Genomic DNA, 14,975 nt, shown 5'->3' on the forward strand with positions numbered 1-14,975 from the left:
GTTTATATACAGCATATGAGATACCCAGGAGTGAGGGAGATACTGAAATCTAATCGAGGGGTTGGGGATGGTTTATATACAGCATATGAGATGCCCAAGAGTGAGGGACAGAGTGGAATCTAATCGAGGGGTTCAGGGTGGTTTACATAAAGCATATGAGATACCCAGGAGCGAGGGAGTGACTGTAATCGAACCGAAGGGTTCGGAGTGGTTGACATACAGCATTTGAGATACCCAGGAGTGAGGGAGAGACTGGAATCTAATCGAGGGGTTCAGGGTGGTTTATATACAGCATATGAGATACCCAAGAGTGAGAGACACACTGGAATCTAATCGAGGGGTTCCGGGTAGTTTAGATACAGCATAAGAGATACCCAAGAGTGAGGGACAGACTGGAATCTAATCGAGGGGTTCAGGGTTGTTTTACATACAGCAAATGAGATACCCAAGAGTGAGGGGCAGACTGGAATCTAATCGAGGGTTTCAGGGTGGTATGCATACTGCATATGAGATACCCAGGAGTGTGTGAGAGACTGTAATCTAACCGAGGGGTTCTTGGTGGTTTATATGCAGCATATGAGATAACCAGGAGCGAGGGAGACATTGGAATCTAATCAAGGGGTTCAGGTTGGTTTATATAAAGCATCTGAGAGACCCAAGAGTGAGGGAGAGACTGATATCTAATCGAGGGGTTCAGGGTGGTTGAGATACAGCATAAGAGAGAGCCCAGAGTGAGGGACAGACTGGAATCTAATTGAGGAGTTCAGGGTGATTTAGATACAGCATATGAGATAACCAGGAGTGAGGGAGAGACTGAAATCTAATCGAGGGATTCGTGGTGGTTTATATACAGCATATAAGATAACCAGGAGTGAGGGAGAAACTGAAATCTAATCGAGGGATTCGGGGTGGTTTATATACAGCATATGAGATACCCAGGAGTGAGGGAGAGACTGAAATCTAATCGAGTGGTTCGGGGTGGTTTATATACAGCATATGAGATACCCAAGAGTGAGGGACAGACTGGAATCTAATCGAGGGTTTCAGGGTGGTTTATATACTGCATATGAGATAACCAGGAGCGAGGGAGAGACTGAAATCTAATCGAGGGATTCGAGGTGGTTTATATACAGCATAAGAGATAACCAGGAGTGAAGGAGAGACTGAAATCTAATCGAGGGATTCGGGGTGGTTTATATACAGCATATGAGAGAACCAGGAGTGAGGGAGAGACTGAAATCTAATCGAGGGTTTTCGGGCTGGTTTGCATGCAGCATATGAGATACCCAAGAGTGAGGGACCGAGTGGAATCTAATTGAGGGGTTCAGTGTGGTTTACATACAGCATATGAGATACCCAAGAGTGAGGGACAGACTGGGATCTAATCGACGGGTTCAGGGTGGTTTATATACAGCATATCAGATACCCAAGAGTGAGGGACAGACTGGAATCTAATCGAGGGGTTCAGGGTGGTTTACATACAGCATATGAGATACCCAAAGTTTGAGGGACAGACTGGAATTAGATCGAGGGGTTCAGGGTGGTTTGCATACAGCATATGAGATACCCAAGAGTGAGGGACAGACTGGAATCTAATCGAGGGGTTCAGAGTGGTTTATATACAGCATATGAGATAACCAGTAGCGAGGGAGAGACTGTAATCTAACCGAGGGGTTCAGGGTGGTTTAGATACAGCATAAGAGATAGCCCAGAGTGAGGGACAGACTGGAATCTAATCGAGGAGTTCAGGGTGGTTTATATACAGCATATGAGATACCCAGGAGTGAGGGAGAGACTGAAATCTAATCGAGGGATTCGGGGTGGTTTATATACAGCATATGAGATAACCAGGAGTGAGGGAGAGACTGAAATCTAATCGAGGGGTTCGGAATGGTTTATATACAGCATATGAGGTACCCAAGAGTGAGGGACAGACTGGAATCTAATGGAGCGGTTCAGTGTGGTTTACATACAGCATATGAGATACCCAAGGGAGAGGGGCAGACTGGAATTAAATCGAGGGGTTCAGGGTGGTTTACATACAGCATATGAGATACCCAAGAGTGAGGCACATACTGGAATCTAATCGAGGGGTTCAGGGTGGTTTACATACAGCATATGAGATACCCAGGAGCGAGGGAGAGACTGTAACCTTACCGAAGTGTTCGGGGTGGTTTATATACAGCATATGAGATACCCAGAAGTGAGGGAGAGACTGAAATCTAATCGAGGGGTTCGGAGTGGTTTATATACAGCATATGAGATACCCAAGTGTGAGGGACACACTGGAATCTAATCGAGGGGTTCAGGGCGGTTTCGATACAGCATAAGAGATACCCAAGAGTGAGGGACAGACTGGAATCTAATTGAGGGGTTCAGGGTGGTTTATATACAGCATATGAGAAACCCAAGAGTGAGGGAGAGACTGAAATCTAATCGAGGGGTTCGGAGTGGTTTATATACAGCATATGAGATACCCAAGAGTGAGGGACAGACTGGAATTAAATCGAGAGGTTCAGGGTGGTTTATATACAGCATACGAGATGCCCAGGAGTGAGGGAGAGACTGGAATCTAATCGAGGGGTTCGGGGTGGTTTACATACAGCATATCAGATCCCCAAGAGTGAGGGACAGACTGGAATCTAATCGAGGGGTTCAGGGTGGTTTATGTAGAGCATATGAGATACCCAGGAGTGAGGGAGAGACTTAAATCTAATCGAGGGGTTCGGGATGGTTTATATACAGCATATGAGATGCCCAAGAGTGAGGGGCAGACTGGAATTTAATCGATGGGTTCAGGGTGGTTTACATGCAGCATATGAGATACCCAGGAGTGAGGGAGAGAATGTAATCTAACCGAGGGGTCAGGGTGGTATACATACAGCATATGAGATGCCCAAGAGTGAGGGACAGACTGGAATCTAATCGAGGGGTTCACGGTGGTTTATATACAGCATATGAGATAACCAGGAGCGAGGGAGAGACTGGAATCTAATTGAGGGGTTCAGGGTGGTTGACATACTGCATATGAGATAACCTGGATGGAGGGAGAGACTGGAATCAAATCGAGGGGTTCAGGCTGGTTTACATACAGCATATGAGATGCTGAAGAGTGAGGGACAGACTGGAATCTAATCGAGGGGTTTAGGCTTTACACACAGCATATCAGATACCCAAGAGTGAGGGACAGACTGCAATCAAATCGAGGGGTTCAGGGTGGTTTATATACAGCATATGAGATAACCTGGAGCGAGGGAGAGACTGGAATCTTATCGAGGGGTTGGGGGTGGTTTACATACAGCATATGAGATAACCTGGAGGGAGGGAGAGACTGGAATCTAATCGAGGGGTTGGGGGTGGTTGACATACAGCATATGAGATAACCAGGAGCGAGGGAGAGACTGGAATCTAATCGAGGGGTTGGGGGTGGTTGACATACAGCATGTGAGATAACCAGGAGCGAGGGAGAGACTGGAATCTTTTTGAGTGGTTCAGGGTGGTTGACATACTGCATATGAGATAACCTAGATGGAGGGAGAGACGGGAATCTAATCGAGGGGTTCAGGGTGGTTTACATACAGCATATGAGATGCTGAAGAGTGAGGGACAGACTGGAATCTAATCGAGGGGTTCAGGGTGGTTTATATACAGCATGTGAGATACCCAGGAGTGAGGGAGATACTGAAATCTAATCGAGGGGTTGGGGATGGTTTACATACAGCATATGAGATGCCCAAGAGTGAGGGACAGAGTGGAATCTAATCGAGGGGTTCAGGGTGGTTTACATACAGCATATGAGATACCCAGGAGCGAGGGAGTGACTGTAATCGAACTGAAGGGTTCGGAGTGGTTTATATACAGCATTTGAGATACCCAGGAGTGAGGGAGAGACTGGAATCTAATCGAGGGGTTCAGGGTGGTTTATATACAGCATATGAGATACCCAAGAGTGAGGGACGCACTGGAATCTAATCGAGGGGTTCCGGGTAGTTTAGATACAGCATAAGAGATAGCCAAGAGTGAGGGACAGACTGGAATCTAATCGAGGGGTTCAGGGTGGTTTTCATACAGCAGATGAGATACCAAGGAGTGTGGGAGAGACTGAAATCTAATCGAGGGGTTCGGGGTGGTTTACATACAGCATATGAGATGCCCAAGAGTGAGGGACAGACTGGAATCTAATCGAGGGGTTCAGGGTGGTTTATATGCAGCATATGAGATACCCAGGAGTGAGGGAGAGGCTGAAATCTAATCGAGGGGTTCAGGGTGGTATGCATACAGCATATGAGAAACTCAGGAGTGAGGGAGAGACTGTAAGATAACCGAGGGGTTCTTGGTGGTTTATATAGAGCATATGAGATAACCAGGAGCGAATGAGAGACTGGAATCTAATCGAGGGGTTCAGGGTGGTTTATATACAGCTTATGAGATTCCCAAGAGTGAGGGACACACTGGAATCTCATCGAGGGGTTCAGGGTAGTTTAGATACAGCATAAGAGATAGCCAAGAGTGAGGGACAGACTGGAATCTAATCGAGCGATTCAGGGTCGTTTATATACAGCATATGAGATACCCAAGAGTGAGGGACAGAGTGGAATCTAATCGCGGGGTTCAGGGTGGTTTACATACAGCATATGAGATACCCAGGAGCGAGGGAGGGACTGTAATCTAACCGAAGGGTTCTGGCTGGTTGATATACAGCATATGAGATAACCAGGAGCGAGGGAGAGACTGGAATCTAATCGAGGGATTCGGAGTGGTTTACATACAGCATATGAGATACCCAGGAGTGAGGGAGAGACTGAAATCTAATCGAGCCGTTCAGGGTGGTTTATATACAGCATATGAGATACCCAAGAGTGAGGGACACACTGGAATCTAATCGAGGGGTTAGGCGTGGTTTATATAAATCTTTTGAGATATCCAAGAGTGAGGGACAGACTGGAATCTAATCGAGGGGTTCAGGGTGGTTTACGTACAGCATATGAGAGACCCAGGAGAGAGGGACAGACAGAAATCTAATCGAGGGGTTCGGGGTGGTTTACATACAGCATATGAGATGCCCAAGAGTTAGGGACAGACTGAATCTAATCGAGGGGTTCAGGCTGGTTTACATACAACAGATGAGATACCAAGGAGTGAGGGAGAGACTGAAATCTAATCGAGGGGTATTCGGGGTGGTTTATATACAACATATGAGATACTCAGGAGTGAGGGAGAGGCTGAAATCTAATCGATGGGTTCAGGGTGGTATGCATACAGCATATGAGATACCCAGGAGTGAGGGAGAGACTGTAATCTAACCGAGGGTTTCTTGGTGGTTTATACAGTGCATATGAGATAACCAGGAGCGAGTGAGAGCTTGGAATCTAATCGAGGGGTTCAGGGTGGTTTATATACAGCATATGAGAGACCCAAGAGTGAGGGAGAGACTGGAATCTAATCGAGGGGTTCAGGGTGGTTTATATACAGCATATGAGATACCCAGGAGTGAGGGACAGAGTGGAATCTAATCGAGGGGTTCAGGGTGGTTTACATACAGCATATGAGATACCCAGGAGCGAGAGAAAGACTGTAATCTAACCGAAGGGTTCGGGGTGGTTTATATACAGCATATGAGATAACCAGGAGCGAGGGAGAGACTGGAATCTAATCGAGGGGTTCAGGGTGGTTTAGATACAGCATAAGAGTTACCCAAGAGTGAGGGACAGACTGGAATCTAATCGAGGGGTTCAGGGTGGTTTACATCCAGCATATGAGATACCCAGGAGTGAGGGAGAGACTGAAATCTAATCGAGCGGTTCAGGGTGGTTTATATACAGCATATGAGATACCCAAGAGTGAGGGACACACCGGAATCTAATCGAGGGGTTCCGGGTAGTTTAGATACAGCATAAGAGATAGCCAAGAGTGAGGGACAGACTGGAATTAAATCGAGTGGTTCAGGGTGGTTTATATACAGCATATGAGATAACCAGGAGCGAGGGAGAGACTGTCATCTAACCGAGAGGGTTCAGGGTGGTTTAGACACAGCATAAGAGATAGCCCAGAGTGAGGGACAGACTGGAATCTAATCGAGGGGTTCAGGGTGGTTTACATACAGCATATGAGATACCCAAGAGTGTGCGACAGACTGGAACCTAATCGAGGGCTTCAGGGTGGTTTAGATACAGCATAAGAGTTACCCAAGAGTGAGGGACAGACTGGAATCTAATCGAGGGGTTCAGGGTGGTTTACTTATAGCATATGAGATACCCAGGAGTGAGGGAGAGACTGAAATCTAATCGAGGGGTACGGTGTGGTTTACATACAGCATATGAGATGCCCAAGATTGAGGGACAGACTGGAATCTAATCGAGGGGTTCAGGCTGGTTTACATACAGCAGATGAGATACCAAGGAGTGAGGGAGAGACTGAAATCCATTCGAGGGTTTCAGGGTGGTTTATATACAGCATATGAGATACCCAAGAGTGAGGGACAGACTGGAATCTAATCGAGGGGTTCAGGGTGGTTTAGATACAGCATATGAGATACCCAAGAGTGAGGGACCGAGTGGAATCTAATCGAGGGGTTCAGGGTGGTTTATATACAGCATAAGAGATAGCCAAGAGTGAGGGACAGACTGGAATCTAATCGAGGGGTTCAGGGTGGTTCACATACAGCATATGAGATACCTAAGAGTGAGGGACAGACTGGAATTAAATCGATGGGTTCAGGGTCGTTTATATACAGCATAAGAGATTGCCCAGAGTGACGGACAGACTGGAATCTAATCGAGGGGTTCAGGGTGGTGTATATACAGCATATGAGATACCCAGGAGTGAGGGGCAGACTGGAATTAAATCGAGGGGTTCAGGGTGGTTTACATACAGCATATGAGATACCCAAGAGTGAGGCACATACTGGAATCTAATCGAGGGGTTCAGGGTGGTTTACATACAGCATATGAGATACCCAGGAGCGAGGGAGAGACTGTAACCTTACCGAAGTGTTCGGGGTGGTTTATATACAGCATATGAGATACCCAGGAGTGAGGGAGAGACTGAAATCTAATCGAGGACTTCGGGGTGGTTTAGATACAGCATATGAGATACCCAAGTGTGAGGGACACACTGGAATCTAATCGAGGGGTTCTGGGTGGTTTCGATACAGCATAAGAGATACCCAAGAGTGAGGGACAGACTGGAATCTAATTGAGGGGTTCAGGGTGGTTTATATACAGCATATGAGAAACCCTAGAGTGAGGGAGAGACTGAAATCTAATCGAGGGGTTCGGAGTGGTTTATATACAGCATATGAGATACCCAAGAGTGAGGGACAGACTGGAATTAAATCGAGAGGTTCAGGGTGGTTTATATACAGCATGTGAGATACCCAAGAATGAGGGACAGACTGGAATGTTATCGCAGGGTTCAGGGTGGTTTATATACAGAATAAAAGATAGCCCGGAGTGAGTTACAGCCTGGAATCGAATCAAGGGGTTCAGGCTGGTTTATATACAGAGTAACAGATCGCCCCGGGTGAGTTACAGCTTGGAATTTAATCGAGGGGTTCAGTGTGGTTATGTCCAGAATAAAAAGATAGCCCGGAGTGATTTACAGCCTTGAATCTCGTCAATGTGTTCCCAATTTAAACCCACAGAATGTCAGTGTTGGATTTGAGAAACCCTTCAATTTGGGATAAGGCCTAGCCTAGCCTAGCCTGATCAAACGCTGCAAATCTACAATTCAGTGGCTGAGCTCGTTCAGGTTTTGTATATTATGTTTCTCTCATATATTAGGAGCTTGGAAAGTAAGGCAGAATTTGCTGGAATGTCACATTGTCTCTCCGCATTCACTGTAAACAGGTTCTGGGATTTGCATTTTCATCCCCTTCAAAGAGCTGTCTCCATTCCCTATCTCTGCTAGCATCAATGAATGGAAATGGCTTTTGACACATTGCCCCATCTCCCTTGCTGAAAGTATTCCTGACACAAATGAGTCAGGCAGACATTTTAAATTTGTCCACAGCACCATTTTATATCAGCAAAACGATGACATTGAGTTTATAAATAAGGAAAAGCAAGAGAGACTGGCAACATCAATGCAGTTTGAAAATATATAAAACATTGAACACGCACACAGAATTACACACAAACAGACATACACAGACAGACAGAATCACACACACACAGATACAGACACCTTCCAGAAGCTGTCTCCATTTCTTATCTTGCAAGGGAATTCATGTTATGATGATGCATTCAAGCAGGACAGTAAACAGCTTTTGAGATTTTCCCCATTGTGACAGAAATTCAGCCCCAATCTGAAACTTGGAGATCTGTAACAGAACAGAAATGAAACAGCAGCTTTCTGTGTTCCTGCTCCCAATGTAACATTTGAACATTTAGTTTATCTTGTCTTCGGTCTGATATCCAACACGGATCACTTCACTGATCCAATAACACATCCCCAGGAGTGAGTTCCAGACTGGAATCTAATTGAGGGGTTTAGGGTTTACATACAGCATATGAGACACCCAGGAGTGAGGGACAGACTGGAATCTAATCGAGGGGTTCAGGGTGGTTTATATACAGCATAAGAGATACCCAAGAGTGAGGGACAGACTGGAATCTAGTCGAGGGGTTCAGGGTGGTTTATATACAGCATATGAGATACCCAAGTGTGAGGGACAGATTGGAATCTAATCGAGGGGTTCAGGGTGGTTTATATACAGCATATGAGATACCCAGGAGTGAGGGAGAGACTGGAATCTAATCGAGGGGTTCAGGGTAGTTTACATACAGTATAACAGATAACAAGGAGTGAGTCACAAAATCACGGAGTCATACAGTCGTAGAGATGTACAGCATGGAAACAGACCCTTCGGTCCAACCCGTCTATGCCGACCAGATATCCTAACATACTCTAGACTCTTTTTCAAGTACTTGTCCCAAATCCCTCCAAACCTTCCCATTCATATAGCCATCGAGCTGCATTTTAAATGTTGCAATTGTACCAGCCTCTACCACTTCCTCTGACAGTTCATTCCATTCATGTCCCACCCTCTGAGTGAACAAGTTGCCCCTTCGGTCTCTTTCATATCTTTCCCCTCTCACACTAAACCTATGCCCTCGAGTTCTGGACTCCCCCACCCCAAGGAAAAGACTTTGTCTATTTATCCTATCCATGCCCGTCATGATTTTATAAACCTTGATAAAGTCACCCCTCAGCCTCTGATGTTCCAGCGAAAGCAGCCCCAGCCTATTAAGCCTCTCCCTGTAGCTCAAGTCCCCTAACCCTGGCAACCTCCTTGTAAATCTTTTCTGAACCCTGTCAAGTTTCATAACATCTTTACGATAGGAAGGGGACCAGAATTGTACGCAAAGGGGAGGGAGAAATTAGATGGAGTAGGTGAGTTAGCTAAACAGCTCCTGAAGAGGACACAGCATGGAATGAATCAGGTTGCAGATAAAAACTCTGAAACTTTAACGATTTCCCGTGGGGATGATGTGTTAGTATCGCCACCAGTGGTAGGAAATCCCTTCAAAGCCAGGTTTAGTGGTCCCTTTCAAATTAAAAATGTGTTGAGTCAGTTCAACTATCTGGTAAAGATACCGGAGGTGACAAAAATAGTTCGAGTACGTCATGTGAATGAATAATGCTCCAGACACATTTCAGACTCAGGAACAGAGTTGTGGCCAGATGTACAAATTGTGCAGGTTATTTGTATGATGGAGTGTTCTTTAGCAAGTGATTGAAAACTCATATGTTACAGCTGGCAGACCATGTTGAACGATTACAAGAAGCAAACTTGGTCATAAACTTAAAGGAAACAGAATTCTCGAAAGCAGAGGTGACGTTCTTGGGACATGACATTGGACATGGAAGGTTGATCCCACGGAACACAAAGATGAAGGGCTTTGAGGAATTTCCACGACCATCCTTGAAGAAAGAGGTGCTTTGGTTTTTGGGACTGCGTGGATTCTATCGGAACTTCGTTCCAAACTTCAGCAGCGTATTGGCACCACTGCTGGATTTATTAAAGAAGAACACAGAATTGTGGTGGACAGGAGGCATTTGAGAATTTTAAAGCAGGATTAATCACCGCACCAGTTTTAGCTGAACCAAATATTTTGAAACCCTTTGAAAATTGCATTTGATGCTCGGGATATAGGGCTCAGAGATGTATTGATACAGTAAAATGATGATGGAATTGAATGGCCAAGTAGCTACTTGCCGAAAAAACTCAATATCCACCAGAAAAAAAATGCAACATCTCCATTATTGAAAAAGAATGATTAACTTTCGCACTGGACTGACAATATTTTAATGTTTAAATGATAAACAAATTGTCAGAGATGATCGTGGACAACGACAAACCTCTCGATTTTTTTGAATATTTAAAGAACAGAATATGAAAGTATTTCATTGGAGTCTTATTTTACCGACTTTAAACTTACAAAATGTACATGCCGTGGGTCCTAAAATGTTATCGCAGATTTAAAGGAAAAAGTTTAGATAAGATTTGACTTATTGCAATGTTAGTTATGTGTGCAGAATTAATATGTATGGTATAGCTAAGATTAATACTTTTGTAATTCATAATAATGGGATTAAGAATTAGAGGAAAATAAATGAATCCATCTTTTCATCCTGCTGTTTCATGTTTTTTTTCCTGAAGTGGGGAGGTGTTATGAAGCCGAAATCATGTCCGGTCACTTTAAGACAGAACGGGTTTTGTTGAATAGAAAGTCCAGCCACAGATGCCTGCTGAAGGTCGTTTATCAGAAATTGCCGCTTGACCTTTATCAGGTGGGGTTGTGGGTTGAGAAATGGCAAATGGAGTTTAATATAGATGTGTGAGATCTTGCATTTTGGAAACTCAAATCAAGGTAGGAGTTTGATGGTGAATGGGAGGGTCTTAAGGGGTGTAGTGGGCAGAGAGACCTTGGGGTTCAGTGCACGGTTCTCTAAGAGTGGAGTCATAGGTAGACAGGGCAGTGAAAAAGGCTTTTGGCACATTGGCTGAGTGCTTAATCGGTAGAGCTGTGAGAGACAAAGAAATGGCGATGCTGAAACACGAGGAGTGGCAGCAATCACTTATTTCCAAAAGAGACATCGATAGGGTGAGAAATTCCATACTTTACTCAGGATTGATTGGTTTGATTTATTGCCACATGTACCTCAGTACAGGGAAACACTTTATTTATGAGCAGTGGAGGCAGATCGTAGTAAGTATGGCCAGACAGGTCATAGGGTGGAAATAGACTTCGACAGAGTAAGGCATACAGGATACACTGAACAGGACAAGCACTAAACAAGATTAACATGAATAAGATCAGCATTATTTGAACTTAGAGAGTCCATTCATCAGTCTAACGTGACTTTCCTAATAGTTTATATGCCTTAATTAACTCGCCCCCACATGAATGCGAAGTCGGCACGGTGGCACAATGGTTAGCACTGCTGCCTCACAGCACCAAAGACCCGGGTTCAATTCCTGCCTCAGGTGACTCTCGGTGTGGAGTTGGCACATTCTCCCCGTGTCTGCGTGGGTTTCCTCCGGGTGCTCTGTTTTCCTCCCACAGTCCAAAAATGTGCAGGTTAGGTGAATTGGCCAAGTTAAGTTGCCCGTAGTGGTAGGTGAAGGGGTAAATGTAGGGGAATGGGTCTGTGTGGATTGTGCTTCGGCGGGTCGGTGTGGAGTTGTTGAGCCGAAGGGCCTGTTTCCACACTGTAAGTAATCTAATCTAATCGGCGTGTGAACCCGTACTGAACGTTATGTTGTTCACAATCCCCAACAGCAGCCACAATGCCTTCCATCTGAAACACGTAGCCATTCCCACCAGCTTCCGCCCTACATAGAGAACACCAGGCTGTCACCTCGGAGATGGAACATGCCTTCTTGAGACTTCACACAAGACATATGGTTTCCCTCCTCACCGCGAGTAAACCACGATAAAGTCCCTCGTGTGTATCATGAGCAATGGCGCCATGAGGTACAACGTGGGGCAATCTGTCTGTGCAGCCTCTGCTCCAACTGGTCATCATGTTAGAGCATTAATTAGGAGACAGTGAGGACTGCCCATGCTGGAGATCAGAGTAGACAGTGGTTGGCTGGAAAAGCACAGCAGGAGAGTCGACGTTTTGGGCATAAGCCATTCATCAGGATCAGCATCAATTACCCTATTCTGCCCCTGTGTAAGTGCATTGAGGTGGGAATGGTCTCCTACTGTTCCTATATAAGTGGCTCAACTGACTGAATAGCCTCCTCCTGTTCCTGTATAAGTGGCTCAACGGGCTGAATGGCCTCATTCTGTTTCTGTGTAATTGACTCAAAGGACTGAATGACTTCTTCCTTGTCCGGTTGGACATGGCCAAGGGCCGGATTGGGTTACCTCTGGTTCCTGTTTGACAGCTCGATGTGCTGACAAGTGTGATGATGCTGCAACTTTAAGAGGTTATTTTGTCCTGGTTTCTTTTAAGAGAGAGATTGAATGAGCTGGCTAGTTAAGACCACTGGGTAAACAGCGAGGGAGGCCTTGGGTTTATTTTAATGCAGCTTGAATGGGTGTGGCCAACTCTCTCAGATTAGGATCTCTGGGTTTTGGTTTCTCAGCAACATCAGAAAATATTGGGGTCTCCACAGAGTTGGCAGCTTCAGTGTCTATCTCCTGGCTGCTACTCTGTCTGAATTGTCTCTTGCTGCTGTTTTTAATTCCTGAATTGGAGAAATGTTTGTGACATTCTGTGTCTGAATAATTCTTTTTGCCAAGGCCTGTGTTTATGCGATTTTCCTATATCGGAACAGTTCATAAGTAATCGCTCCACGATCTATTATTCTGTTAACTTGTCCAATAGAATTATTTTTTCTAAATTCCTCTTTCTTTGATTTCATTTTATCTTCCGTGTTTAAATAAATGGTGTTTGCTTCACACCGAGTGGTTTGACCAGTCACATTGTATCTGGAACAGACAGTTTACATTTCCTTTAAAATACGAAAACATTAGAGTCAAGGCTACCGCCTTCAAATATTTTCGAGGGGCTCTGGTGTGGTCCATCCCACTAGACTCCTTCCCTTCCTGAGTAATAGGCTGGAGGCACTGAATGGGGCTGACTATGTTCCGGGCGATGGTGAGTACCTTCAGCCATGATGGATGGGAGAGTCGGGCTGGTATTGAATGAGAGGGACATCATGGGGTGGGGTGGGTAGTTAATAAGGTGAGTCCGATACGATAGCACCAGGAGATAGCTCAGCTTCGTGCGGACGATCCCTCTGTCACACTCAAGGAAAATCAAACAAAGAGAAATTATTGTTAGAATCTGCCCAATGAGTCATAGATTCTGTTCAAACTAATTCTACTTACAAAGATGCAGAACAAATGCTCATTTGACCTCACAAAAATATCCATTTTTCCCATCTTTCCTCGGAAGTCTGGCTCATGATACAGGGTGCTATCGAAGTATCTACTTTTCAGCATTCTGCAACCTGGGAACACATCCTTCCATGACAATGTCTCTCAGTCGCCCCCTCTCTGTCTATTTCCCAAACCCCTCCCATGTGGTGAGATTTAAACTGATTCCCCCGCCATCTCTCTCTGGCAGTGATGTTCACACCCACAGCACCCCCTTGTCATGGTACAATGGAGATATAGAGCTGTAAATGGGTGGGAGCTGCACATCCTGTCACTTCCAGCCCAGTCTGCAAGTTTCCCCACACTGGGCAGTGATCTAACACAGCGTTACTGAGCAATGCACTGGGGTGGTGTACACAGCCCTACATGCTGGGAGGGTAACTGCTCCTGGTTTACAGATCAATGCACTGGGGTGGGGTACACAGACCTACATGCTGGGAGGGTAACTGCTCCTGGTTTACAGATCAATGCCCTGGGGTGGTGTACACAGCCCTACATGGTGGGAGGGTAACTGCTCCTGGGTTACAGATCAATGCCCTGGTTTGGTGTACACAGACCTACATGCTGGGAGGGTAACTGCTCCTGGGTTACAGATCAATGCCCTGGTTTGCTGTACACAGCCCTACATGCTGGGAGGGTAACTGCTCCTGGGTTACAGATCAATGCCCTGGGGTGGTGTACACAGCCCTACATGCTGGGAGGGTAACTGCTCCTGGTTTACAGATCAATGCACTGGGGTGGGGTACACAGCCCTACATGCTGAGAGGGTAACTGCTCCTGGGTTACAGATCAATGCACTGGGGTGGGGTACACAGACCTACATGCTGGGAGGGTAACTGCTCCTGGTTTACAGATCAATGCACTGGGGTGGGGTACACAGTCCTACATGCTGGGAGGGTAACTGCTCCTGGGTTACAGATCAATGCCCTGGGGTGGGGTACACAGCCTTGTGGCTGAGCACTTTAACTCCCCTTCCCACTCTGCCAAGGACATGAGTGTCCTTGACCTGCTCCATCACCAAACCTGAGCCACTAGAAGCCTGGAGGAAGAAAGCCTCCTCTCTGCCTTGGGACCCTCCAACCACAGAGGGTGATAGTGGATTCCACCATTTCCCCTAATCCCACCTTATCCCACTCCAACCTTCAAAGTCATCACAGCCCTTTTGAATGATCCTGTGTCCACCTTCCTTCCTATCAATCTGGTCCACCCTCCTCTCCGACTATCACTTTCAACCCCACCTTCATCTACCTATTAGACGAAAGGAGGCAGCTTAGAAAAATGCCAAGTGTTGCAGTCAGCCAGTGGATTCAGAGAAATGTAGGACCCAGCAAAGGATGGCCAAGAAACTGGGAAGAAAATCAAAAAAAGAAAAAGCGTGCAAACGAAATAAAAACATAAAGACTGCGAAAAAGCGTCTATCAATGTATGAAAAAAAATAAAAACAGTGTCAAATGTGGAACAGTTGGTGCGCGTTCAGGATAATTTATTGCAGAGAACAGAGAAATCGCAGGGAAAAGAAACAGTTTCTTTGTGTCTATCTTCATGGAAGAATGTCCAGAAATTCTTCCAGAAATACCA

Source organism: Chiloscyllium plagiosum, unplaced genomic scaffold, assembly GCF_037043375.1.
Source record: "Chiloscyllium plagiosum isolate Xiang-an unplaced genomic scaffold, Cpla_swu_hap1 HiC_scaffold_42, whole genome shotgun sequence".
Taxonomy (NCBI): domain Eukaryota; kingdom Metazoa; phylum Chordata; class Chondrichthyes; order Orectolobiformes; family Hemiscylliidae; genus Chiloscyllium; species Chiloscyllium plagiosum.